The 11,515-nt window shown below is 40.5% G+C and overlaps 1 pseudogene; it reads right to left on the reverse strand.

Moving 5' to 3' along the window:
* Positions 1 to 7,733: 7,733 nt before the first annotated feature.
* Positions 7,734 to 11,515, reverse strand: part of LOC104624802 — a 7,606-nt pseudogene continuing 3,824 nt past the window's right edge.

The following is an 11,515-nucleotide window of genomic DNA, read 5'->3' on the forward strand; positions in this document are numbered from 1 at the left end:
AAGGAAAACACTATATGCTGATATGACATGAATCTTCCCAGTTTCAAACTGACAGTTTGAAATGTCTTCCACAGAAATACTGTGAAAATGTAGAAACATTCTTTTTCTTTGAATATGCCATTAACATAAATACAACAAAAAAATACAAAAAGGTATGGGAGACAGCTGCCTGAGGCAGCAGGGACCCAAACTTGAAAGTCTAGCCCATCTCCATGCTGTTATGCCATAATGATTGCCTTTACAAATAAAGAACAACCAAAAATAAAACCAGGTTTTCCATGTTTATAAAAGTTATAGGAAATTTTATTCATCCTTGAACCTTTTGCTCTGAGACATACATCACGTTTTTCCAGCTAAATCATACATCATCTGTTGGACATTAATCCCTTGTACACTGAAATGACTCCCATTACAAGTAATCTGTCATAGACTCCTGTTGTTTAAATGTTTATTTCACAGATGTTGCATTACCAAGAACTATCTCTAATTTATAGCAACAACCTGTTTACAGTAACAGCAAATGAGTAAAATGGAAGCAAAAAGACAGAAACAAAGGCTCTTGTGACTGAACACCAAAACAATCCTTCCATTTAAACGGATCCCCACATATCCAAATGTCTGTGGCGAAAAGATAGGTTTCTGTCTAAAATATTACTCCTACCCGCAGTTCCTACTCCCACTCAAAGAAGGGAAATAAAAAGGATACTAAAAGTAAATATACATGCATACATGTATGTATATACACACACACTAGAAACAAATACCAGAATTTCTAATTTAATTCTAGTAAGAAACCAAAGGTTTCCCTTGGAATTTTGCAGAGACCACGTCACATGCTTTAACAGAGCTGTTTGTAATCAGGAAACATATCAAAGCAGTTCAACATCAGAGGTAAGCAGCCTTAAACGTACTCCAGCAGCAACCCTTGCTATTCTGAAAATGTGCAGCACACTTAAGGGAAGCGGAACAAGTCAGGAACAGAGAAACTTATCATGAAGTTTTTCTATCATTATTTCTAAATGATAACCTGCCAGGTAAAATTTACCCCTCCAGCCTTCTTGCTTTGTAAGGCTATACATATGTCTTAAATGGTACTGCATCATATAATCAGTGCGCTGAAGAGACAAAACTGCAGAGCTTCATTGCCAGAATGATCAGCTTTTAAGGAAAGGGCTTTCTGGAACTGAAGAGGTGCTATGAACTGAAAGTTATTAAAAGCAACAACAATGCCAGACAATAACTTAAAACTGACCACTAAATGACAGCACATCTGTTAGAAACTTATACAAAAGTTGAATAGCTCATATTCTGTAAAAAACAGCAATCATTCTTTCTGTTAAGTAGCTATGCTAAGGGCTCCATGTAAAAATGACATTTACAAACGTCATCAAGATGTTCTGCTCCAAGGATCTCAATAACTGGGAAACAGTGTGAAGACTACCTATACATGTTTCATATCCAATTCAAAAGAGCATTTTGAAGACAGCGTGACTGACATTCCCAGGAAAGAGGATACCCCACTTGGTAAGTGTTCCAGTACCAAGACAAGAAACCCTCCAGCAGTAGTTGGAATACAAATTTGGGAGGGAGTCCAGTTACATAACTACAGATACAAGAAAGTTACAGTGGCCTCTTTTAAAAGTCCTGTTTGAAAATAGGTAAGAAACAGTATGTTCATGTGTTCTCAGTACAATTAAGGTATGTGCTACACCTTTCTAGAAGTAGACCTCTGTGGTATAGGTATGAACAATGTTGGATGGGATGTCAAAAGCTTATACCCAATAATAAACAAAATGTCATCAGCTTCTGCTCCAACATGTTATTGAATATATAGCTGAGAGGACCCCAAAAAAACTCATCTCAGTTTCTTTCATACCACTGGTACATGGGAGCTAAATACCAAAGGATTAAAACATATCACCAACTTGGAAATGCTCTTCCACAAGACCCTCAAGAAAACAGCACAGCAGAAATTTCTTAAAAGAAAGAAATATTTCTGAAATTAGATGCAATTTAGCTATAGGAATGACAAAACTAAAATGAATGAGATGCAAGACTGAAGGCTGCTAAACATCCAGACCTAGGAAGGACCTCCTCACAAACAGATAAATACAGCCTTAAATGTTACGTGCTGCAAGATGAACTTTTAACTTTTTTTTCTTAAAGCTTATGTATTTTGCAACTGCAGAAGATAGGGTGAGACTCTACAATCACTAACTCTGAAAGCCATCATTTCTTATGTTTAGCTTTTACTTGTGTTTTTAGATCATTATGGTTTGACAAAGTATCAGTCCCTCCCTGTTTCTTAACAGAATTTTCTAAGACAACTGTTCTCTCCTTACAGCTTCCATTCACTTAAGGGGGGGTGGGGGGAGGGAAGGAAACCCATTTTGTGTGATATGGTGAAATTCACCTAATAAAATCTTGTAGTGTTTCTGAGACTTCAACAACTGCTCACCAAGCAGCATTTTCCAATCCTATTAAAGCCTCCTTTGTACTTCAACCCAATAACAAGGCAGATTTTTAAAAACCAAAAGACAAAACCACTTTACACAGAGAAAACAGCATATTCTGACCAGAAGGCTAGAACTTGGACACACCAAACCTCATCAAAACAGCCCAACATTAGCTGCTCATTGTAAACCAGGAAAATTTGCTTTGCCATACCAGTGGCATTCTCCAGCCAAACTCACAAGACTCCCATTAGGTACCCGAGACTTCTACAACAGAAATATTTCAAGGTTACTAAAAGAACCAAATTATTCGTGATTAATAACCACGACTGGGCAATGCCCTTTTCTCCTTTATTTAGAAACCTGGTTTCTACAAAAATATTAGTTTATTGTATTTAATGAAGACTGTCTGGCAAAACTATGACTTCTGAGTAAAAGGTCGCCTTGCGATTCATTGCATATGAGCCTTTAAGCCACAGGATTGTTTTTGCATTTAGGCAAGGTTTAATTAAAAAGCAACGCACACAAACAGCAAAGACTAAATATTACTGTGGATATGCACACATTCATTTGCTACTTGGAGTGTCAAGATAAGGAACAAGGTTCCATGGACTCAAAATATCTCACCGGGTTACCAAAGGACCCAAAATATCCCCTTGGATTACCAAGTCTGGCAAAGTGAGGAAAAAGGCTCACGTACTTATGCTGAGTAGCATGGATACAGCCTGGAAAGCTACAGCAATAGCAGACTAAATTGAGGAAGCTTATGTCAGTTCATGGAATTCCAAACTTTTCTTAAAATTGGATTTTTACCTGAATTTTTATTCTGATTCTTCACAAAAAAAGAGCTGTGGCCTGAGGAATGGGGATGAGGTCTGTGTGATAAAGCTACTGAGGAGCTGGATGCACGAAACTGCAGGAGAGCACACAGGCTGCAGAAGGATGTCTGGGCACCTGCAGGCTACGACAAAACTGGTACCTTGCAAAGGGAGGAGAAAGCATGCAGAAAAACCCCAGTATCCTTAAGGCGACATACAAAGCTGCTGGGAAAGAGAAGAGGCAGACTTTCCCACCCTCAGGAACCAGAAATCCATGGGAGGACAGCAGCAGTACAGCCTTTTTTACATTAATTAGTGGTCATATTGCACCCCATGAAACACTGAAGTAGTCCTTCATAATAAAAAAATAATTACATAAGCTTTAATAGGAGAAAGAAAAAAAACCCCATAAAACAAACCCAGCATACAGATCTATTTACAAAGATATTCTCATATTATTATGTAGTAATCACACTAAATCATATCAGCCCTCCCAAAAAAGAACAGAATTAGAATCCCTAACTTAAAACTCCAATTTAGGTCCATAACATAGCAGGATTAAAATGCAAGTGTCCTTTGCACCGCACACGCCCCTTATTGAGGTGTTTCATAGTATAAAACTCAACATAAGCTCTGGAAGACCCAGCAGTTTGCTTCCTCTATATAAGATTAACAGTGTTGGAAATTACTAAGCATGTAATAAATAGTAATTTCCTTTTAATCAGTGCCACAATATTTGATGCTTTCACTGAAGAATGCAAGACCGTATGGAGAACTGTCAAGTAAAGCTGTAGGATTTAGCTGAATTCACATCAAGCTTAATTTATGTATATGAATTTATACATAAGTGAATATATTTATATCTGGAGAACTCAAAGTGCTCCATATATATTACGTTATCAATGTTGATGTCAATGAAGTTTTCAGCCAGATAAAGTCTGTATGTGTTGACACTCATGTCGGGCTATTCTCGATAAATTTGTCCCTCAACTACTCCACTGAAGTTAACTGAAGACACCCAACAGAAGGACTCTGCTACATCCAAGTAAGGATACATCATCCTGTCTTTATATGCTTCATGTACAGAGCTAAACCAAGAAACTTGCCTGTTCTCTCAATCTGCTAATGTCTCTGAAAAGCCATCACAGAGGACCACCACGTAGCTAGCAGCTGTTTCTCAGATGTCTCTAAATGAAAGATTTTCTCTTTTCTAAGGTATAGGGATGATGAACGTGACTAGAAATAATCTGAAGAGTCCAAGCACAGTGGGAGGGAGCAGAATACATGGCTACACCAAGAGACGCATCCAGCTGCCAAGCCTGCGTGTACATCTGAAGTAGATGGGCAGGATGAAAGATTAGGGAAGGTGTTCATAGGCTGGTTAAATTTGAGTGATGAGGGAAGTTTGCAAAAGGAAATCAGAAAAAAGCATGCTTAGATAAGATCAGGTCTAGAGGAAAATAAGATGGGGGAATCAAATCACAGTTGATATCTGAGAAATGTGAAGAGGAAGTAGAAAGAAGTAAGCCAAACAGAAAAAATTCAAACTATGAAAGAAAAGTGGCATTAGGTCTAGTGTGGAAAATTATGAACAGCTGGAAAGAGAGAAAGATGGCAATGAGAATGGCAAGTGTGAAAGCAGACAGTCTGACTTCTATATAGTAGGACAAACACTAATAAGGAAACTGTATCATTCCATACAATTTTCTGATTCCCCACAAAATCTAAATCTGATGGGGAATCATTCACACCACAGCTAGGAAAGCCTGAGAAATAAGAATGAACATTACAATCAACAATCAAGTAAAATGTACTATCTCTTCCAGTGATTGTGATTTATAAAGGCTCCCAGTCAGATATTCAGAGGAATTTGAGTTGTAAGCAGCAGCACCTCACTGGTGCAAAACAGATACTTTCCTAAACTCAAGTGGAGCCAACTTTCCATCCTTCAGCAACCATATGCAAACACGAATGCTGTAGGTCTTGAGCAGGGCACCGTGGAAGATAAAAATAGTTCTGCCTTCAACAAACACTTGTCTCTACAGGCTCACAGCACGGCAGTTGAGAAGCACGAGGCACACTTTCCATTTCTTAATAGAACATCAAATCACACGCTCAGCCACTTGCAGATTAAAACTAGCTGTCTTACAGCTGTGTGACTAGTGATACGATTAAAGGAGCACATAAAATCCTTGTAAAGATACTTGTCAATTTGGGATTCTCCAGACACAGCTCATCCCTATAAAAGCCAGTGCACAACACGTGGCAATATGAAAAACACAGCAGAAGAGGGGAGGAAAAAAGTGTGCAAAATGCCCATAACTAAACTAATGGATATTGCAAATATGTTCTACTTCATATTGACTCTTAAGCAACATATGGGAGAACATTACAGAACTGAGCTGCAGAGGTTTAGAGGAGATGCAGGTGTTTGAAATAAAAAAAAAGAATTGCTCTCTACATGTTAAATTGGAAGAAGGGGAGGCAAGAGCAGACACCAAAGAATGATTTTTCGCCATGCTCTTTCCAACGTGCATGACCTAGCCACTGTAGGGAATGCCAAAATTCTTTTTTTTTTTCGATCTTGCTGAAGTGTTGTCACAACAGCAGTCCAGCGAGATAAAAAGGCACTCAAAACTGCAGTCACACTTTAAGCTCACTAACCATTCTGTTATTCTCTGATAGTTTCCATTTTATTGCAGAAATGCTTTCACATGGAAATTACTTATATGTACAAGGAGAAGCCTCTTTCCCGAAGAAGATTATGCCCAAAAGAACACAGTATGTTCTAATTCCCCCTTTAATATCTTTTCCCTGTTTGTTTTTAATGGTAGATACCTGCAGACAAAAGAAAGGAGTGGAAAAAAACACAGTGAGAAATAGTAACGAGGAGCACTGCAAGGAAAGAAAGGTTAATTACAGCACAAGAAAAGATGCAAGGAATGTGAAGAATGTCAGCAAGTAAACAAATCAATAATCTACAGTCATCATCTACATTCCTGAACTACCTTGAAAGCAAGGATATCTGCCCTTAACATTCCTGACAACAGTAGGAATTTTGAAGGAAGACTCATCCGCAGCGCTCAGTTTCTGCCAGCACCCTTGTGTCAACGGCTGATGACAAGGGAACCTTTCCAGAGGGAGCCTGTACTACCTCTTTTAACAGTTCTGTTAATACAAGCTTGTAAAGACCTTGGACTAGCCCAGAAACACTAGCAAGCTGAAATTAATGTTGTGATCATTGCACTTAGTTGAAAAAAACTTCAAGGTCAGTTTCAAAAAAATGCAGGAATAGTGCACTAGACCGCCCCCCCCCCCCTTCACCACCACCCCTGCTCTCTAAAACATACCGGAGCCCAGCAGCTCACACGGAATAGCAGCACAGATCGAAGCCAGAAGACAAATGTGGTTTTAGAGATTTATTTCTTCACAATGGTATCAGTATAATATAAAGATTCAGCCTAATATAAAGTAAGAGTCTTACAGAGGGAATGGAAGCTGAGCAATAGAGACAAGAGGACATGAAAGTCAGGACTTCTTAAGAAGTTGGACACACACTGTGTTGTTAATGGGGGGGAAAAAACCTAAAAGCACCCCGCCCCCGGGGAGCAGAGGGAACAAACCACCAAAACAAGACAAGCATACAACTACAATCAAGGATATGCCATCAAATAACATGGCACAACAGAAGTGGATCTGCAGAGCAAAATAATTGGGTGTTAAGAACTTTACTGACATAACCCCACCTATACACGTTTCAGGGGGGTACTAAGTCTAGACTGGTCCTGTGAACTGAGCACCCACTAGAGGCTGAGCTAAATAGCCTGGTTTAGTTTCATCCATAAAGGAATCTAGACCAACCTGTGCTGCAAACCAAAATATGGTAAATGAGGAACAACAGGAATTCACTCAGGAGTATAATCCTGAGACAATGCTAACACAGATTTATCCAAAGCTGCACTATGATTCTGATGCTATACATAAAAAAAGTCTTGTAAGTCCAGTATCCAACCGTCTCAAACAAAGAACTAAAAACATAGGATAGGCTGATTCCACATGAGCATTGTTACTCAGAAGATCACTTCTGTCTACAAGACATAGCAGTAATTCTCAAAAAATTGCCTTGCCACACAAAATAAAATGTACAGCAAATCAGCATACAGAATTATTTCTAAACTGGACTTGTTTGGCTTCACGCATGCACAATATGCTTTTGCAACACTTGCTTTTGCAAATGAAGCTGATACGATATGATTAGGCAGCTGGGGGCATCTTTTCATGTGGCTCAAGAAATTTCTTCATGCTTATATGAAGTGTAGCAATTAAAACAAGTCTGTTTTCAATACCATTGTACTGCCAAACAGGGGGGACTCCCCCCAACTGTCCACATGTATTTAATAGACTTCACAATCATCTTTGAAGTGATGGATGCACTTGCATTAAAAAAAGAAAGAAAACCTACTGTACCTGTATGTCGTTCTTCAATCCAAGCTTGCAGATACATGAAGAGGAGTAGACCAGCTACTCCAAACATCAGCACAGACACAAAAACTTGTCTTAGGTTCATGACCCTATCAGAGGGCTACTTTTCAGCTTTCAGAAGGACTCATGGCTCACTTTTCTGAAGTTTTCAGCATGCATGCATCTTCTTCAGTAACTTCCCCTGAGACACCAACCTGGAATTACAAGAGATGGAGCTAGTTCTCATGTTACATTTTTATTCTTCACCAGAGACTGTGTAAGCAGCATACTATGTACAAGCTGGAGCTCTTACAAGCTATTACTTCCAATGCTTACATTTGTGTTCACGATCTCAATGGTCTTTCTACCCCTGGATGAGTTCCAAGCTGAAGTGTTTACAGAAGTGGCCGCAGAGACCATTCCACCTCCACACTGCTGGACATCACCCTCTGCTGTAACGGAGGGAGATGATGCCCCAGACGAGACACTCTGATGTCACACCAGCGTACCACCGCACACCAACCATCAGTGCGGAGAAGCTACAGCAGCAGCTGGAGGCCCCCCAGGTGGCCAGGTTGTGCCCTGGTGCTACCAGCCCCCTGCGATGGGCCACCGACCACCTCTGCTTCCGGGTTCTGCCTTGGCGTTGGCTCAGCCTGCGCTTCGGGGAGTCATACTCTGGTGTTTACCTTCAAATATGAATCCAGATTGAGTTTTTCAGGGCTAGGGAAGGTCAGCATAAGATGGTATCAATAGCACAGCAGAAAGCGAATTAATCAATCATCTTTTTACCCAGCTATTTTGCAACATGGGAACGACTTGTCGAGAACCCAATTCTTGTCACTAACTTAAATGGAAGTGAGATCAGATGTAAAACCTTACCAAAAAGATTACCTTCTTGCACAGCAGAGGACTCAGAAAAAGGAAGTAATTTACCTGATACCTTGCACCTGCCAATGGGGCCATAAAATTCAATGTATAGCAACAGAACATAGAAGACACGGTGGATCATAAAAAAGCCAACTCCTTAACCTGAATCAGAACGTGTTCACTTTGAAAGCACGTTACTGGAAGCTGAAGAGCAGCTGTTGAAACTGGCCTGCACAGCAGGAGAAAAAGTGTTGAAATTCAATACAATGAACACCCTTGTGAGTGAGTACCTGACAGAAGCATCTGGTAAACTACTGCAACAAATGCAAAGAAAAACCCAAGCTTTTAAAGGAAGACAGCCTACTGAAAAATATTTGAAAGAGAAATCTGTTAAAAGAACAGAGCTAAAGTATATGTGCATCCAAATAAACAGAAAAAGAAAATGCAGACATTTAGCAGTTATTCCTAAATGTACAAGTACTGTGTGTTCCACAAGTTTGTATTTTTAAATAACTCAGCACTGTTACATCTATAATTGCTGAGTTTCTAAAAATACAACCATTAAAAATAACTGTTGAATTAAAGTAACTACATTTTCTAAGAGACAAAAGATTTCAAGAGCAACAAAACTGTGTTCAGAACCTTACAGATTTTTTTTTTCACCGTTCTGTGCCATTAAAATCATACAGTTCTCCATAAAGCACAAACTTGCCTGGAGAAAATATAAACCAGAGTTTAACTATTAATCGTTTTGTATGTAATTGTCCTGTAGGAGACAGATAGCTAGACATTAACAGAATGTAAATGTTCTGTCTGAAGTCTTTTTTGTATGAGTCATGAATTATCTGGTTTGAACCTGGAACATGGAATGAAGGTGAGTAGGTGCTTTATTCCATCTAGCTCTTTCTGTCTTGATTCTGCAGATAGAATTTCCTACACCTTATGTACATGTACCTGTTCGCAGCTATCATGATGCACAGGATTGGAAGGAAGCAGTGAAAATTGGGCAAAAGCAAGGAAAATGCTTGGGGAATTCTGAGAGATGCCTTTTGTAAGGGTGGGGGTAGTGGAGCCTCCTTCCAGCCAGCTCGTCATTAGCTGTTCTCTTGTACCTTTTCCTACAGTGCCCTCAGCATTCCCAGACTTGCAGTCTTCCTTAGCTACACAAAAAAAGTTTACTTAGGTCTTTGCTCCCAGTCTGCACCTAACTTCAGTCCTGCAGCAAACGCACTGTTTGCATGTCTTCAGGGATCATTCTGCTGGCGAGACAGAAGCTTCCCAGCATAAGCAATGCTTCAAGAACCATTAGTCAAAGGACCAACGAATACAAACCTCTTCTGTTTTCCTCCAGACAAAAGCTGTGTTGTTCATATAACAGGACATCGACAGCATCTGGATTAGAAGAAAAGCACCAAATAAATAAGACAGGAAAGTCTGAATGAGTGTCTTTGAAAGAAACAAATTAAATTGCAGTTACTAGAAGGCAGGAATCAGTTTCTTTTGGAAAAGTTTGGGATTCGCAACTTTCTTATAATTAAAAAGCGAGCAATCCAGACACGCACAAGAAATGGTGTCATGCTTACAAATAAGCCCACTTGTGGGGTTTTGTAACTTGTTTCCATCTCTGACTACACAAAAGTCTTGCATTTTCAGCCCTCCTTTCTGAAAATCAGTGTCCTTGAATGGGCAAGAAAAGCTTTCTCAGGCCACATGGATGATGCTGAATGTCAAGTATCTCACACTACATCTCCACGAACATTTCCGACAGATGTAGGCTGGCACTGCTGCTCTCTCCAGTCACTTGCTCTCATCATCTCTGACTGCTCAGCTCTTGCCACCACGAGGGCTCACACATCTGCCCATAACATTCAGAAAGGTCATCCAGCTAAAAACTGCTCCAGAAAGAAGGAATGGCGACCTTACTGCCAAAGGAAGTCTGGAAACAACGATTTAATCAAACTACAGCCCACAAACAATTTACCCAAGGAACAGTGTTGATGGTTTCCTTTAGCAATACCAGCCATCGCATGCATCCATGATGCATGATGGCATCAGCTATAAAGCTGACCTTGCCCAGACACCATCATTGTGCTGCATGCACCACAATGTACAAGCCCTACATCATCACTTTTCGGATGCACAGTAAAATCGGGAGCACTTCCAAGCAATTTCATCTGTGAATAAGGAAACAGATATTTTTGTACTAAGGTAGTTTCAGTTATCATAGAATCATTTAGATTGGAAAGGACCTTTAAGATCAAGTCCAACCGTTAACCCAGCATTACCAAGTACACCACTAGGCCATAGTCCTAAACACCACATCTACATGTTTTTTAAACACTTTCAGGGATGGTGACTCCACCACTTCCCTGGGCAGCCTCTTCCAATGCTTGCCCACTCTTTCAGTAAAGAAATTTTTCCTGATAGCCAATCTAAACCTCCCCTGGTACAACCTGAGGCCATTTCTTCTCATTCTATCTCTGCTTACTTGGGAGAAGAGACCAACACCCACCTCACCACAACCCCCTTTCAGGTAGTTGTAGAGAGTGATAAGGTCTTCTCTCAGCCTCCTCTTCTCCAGACTGAACAACCCCAGTTCCCTCAGCCGCTCCTCATAAGACTTGTGCTCCAGACCCCTCACCAGCTTCGTTGCCCTTCTCTGGACACGCTCCAGCACCTCAACATCCTTCTTGTAGTGAGGGGCCCAAAACTGAACACAGGATTCAAGGTGCGGCCTCACCAGTGCCGAGTACAGGGGCACAATCACCTCCCTACTCCTGCTGGCCACACTATTGCTGATACAGGCCAGGACGCTGTTGGCCTTCTTGGCCACCTGAGCACACTGCTGGCTCACGTTCAGCTGGCTGTCAACCAGCACCCCCAGGTCCTTTTCCTCTGGGCAGCTCTCCAGAC

This window comes from Phaethon lepturus, unplaced genomic scaffold (assembly GCF_000687285.1).
Source record: "Phaethon lepturus isolate BGI_N335 unplaced genomic scaffold, ASM68728v1 scaffold16008, whole genome shotgun sequence".
Taxonomy (NCBI): domain Eukaryota; kingdom Metazoa; phylum Chordata; class Aves; order Phaethontiformes; family Phaethontidae; genus Phaethon; species Phaethon lepturus.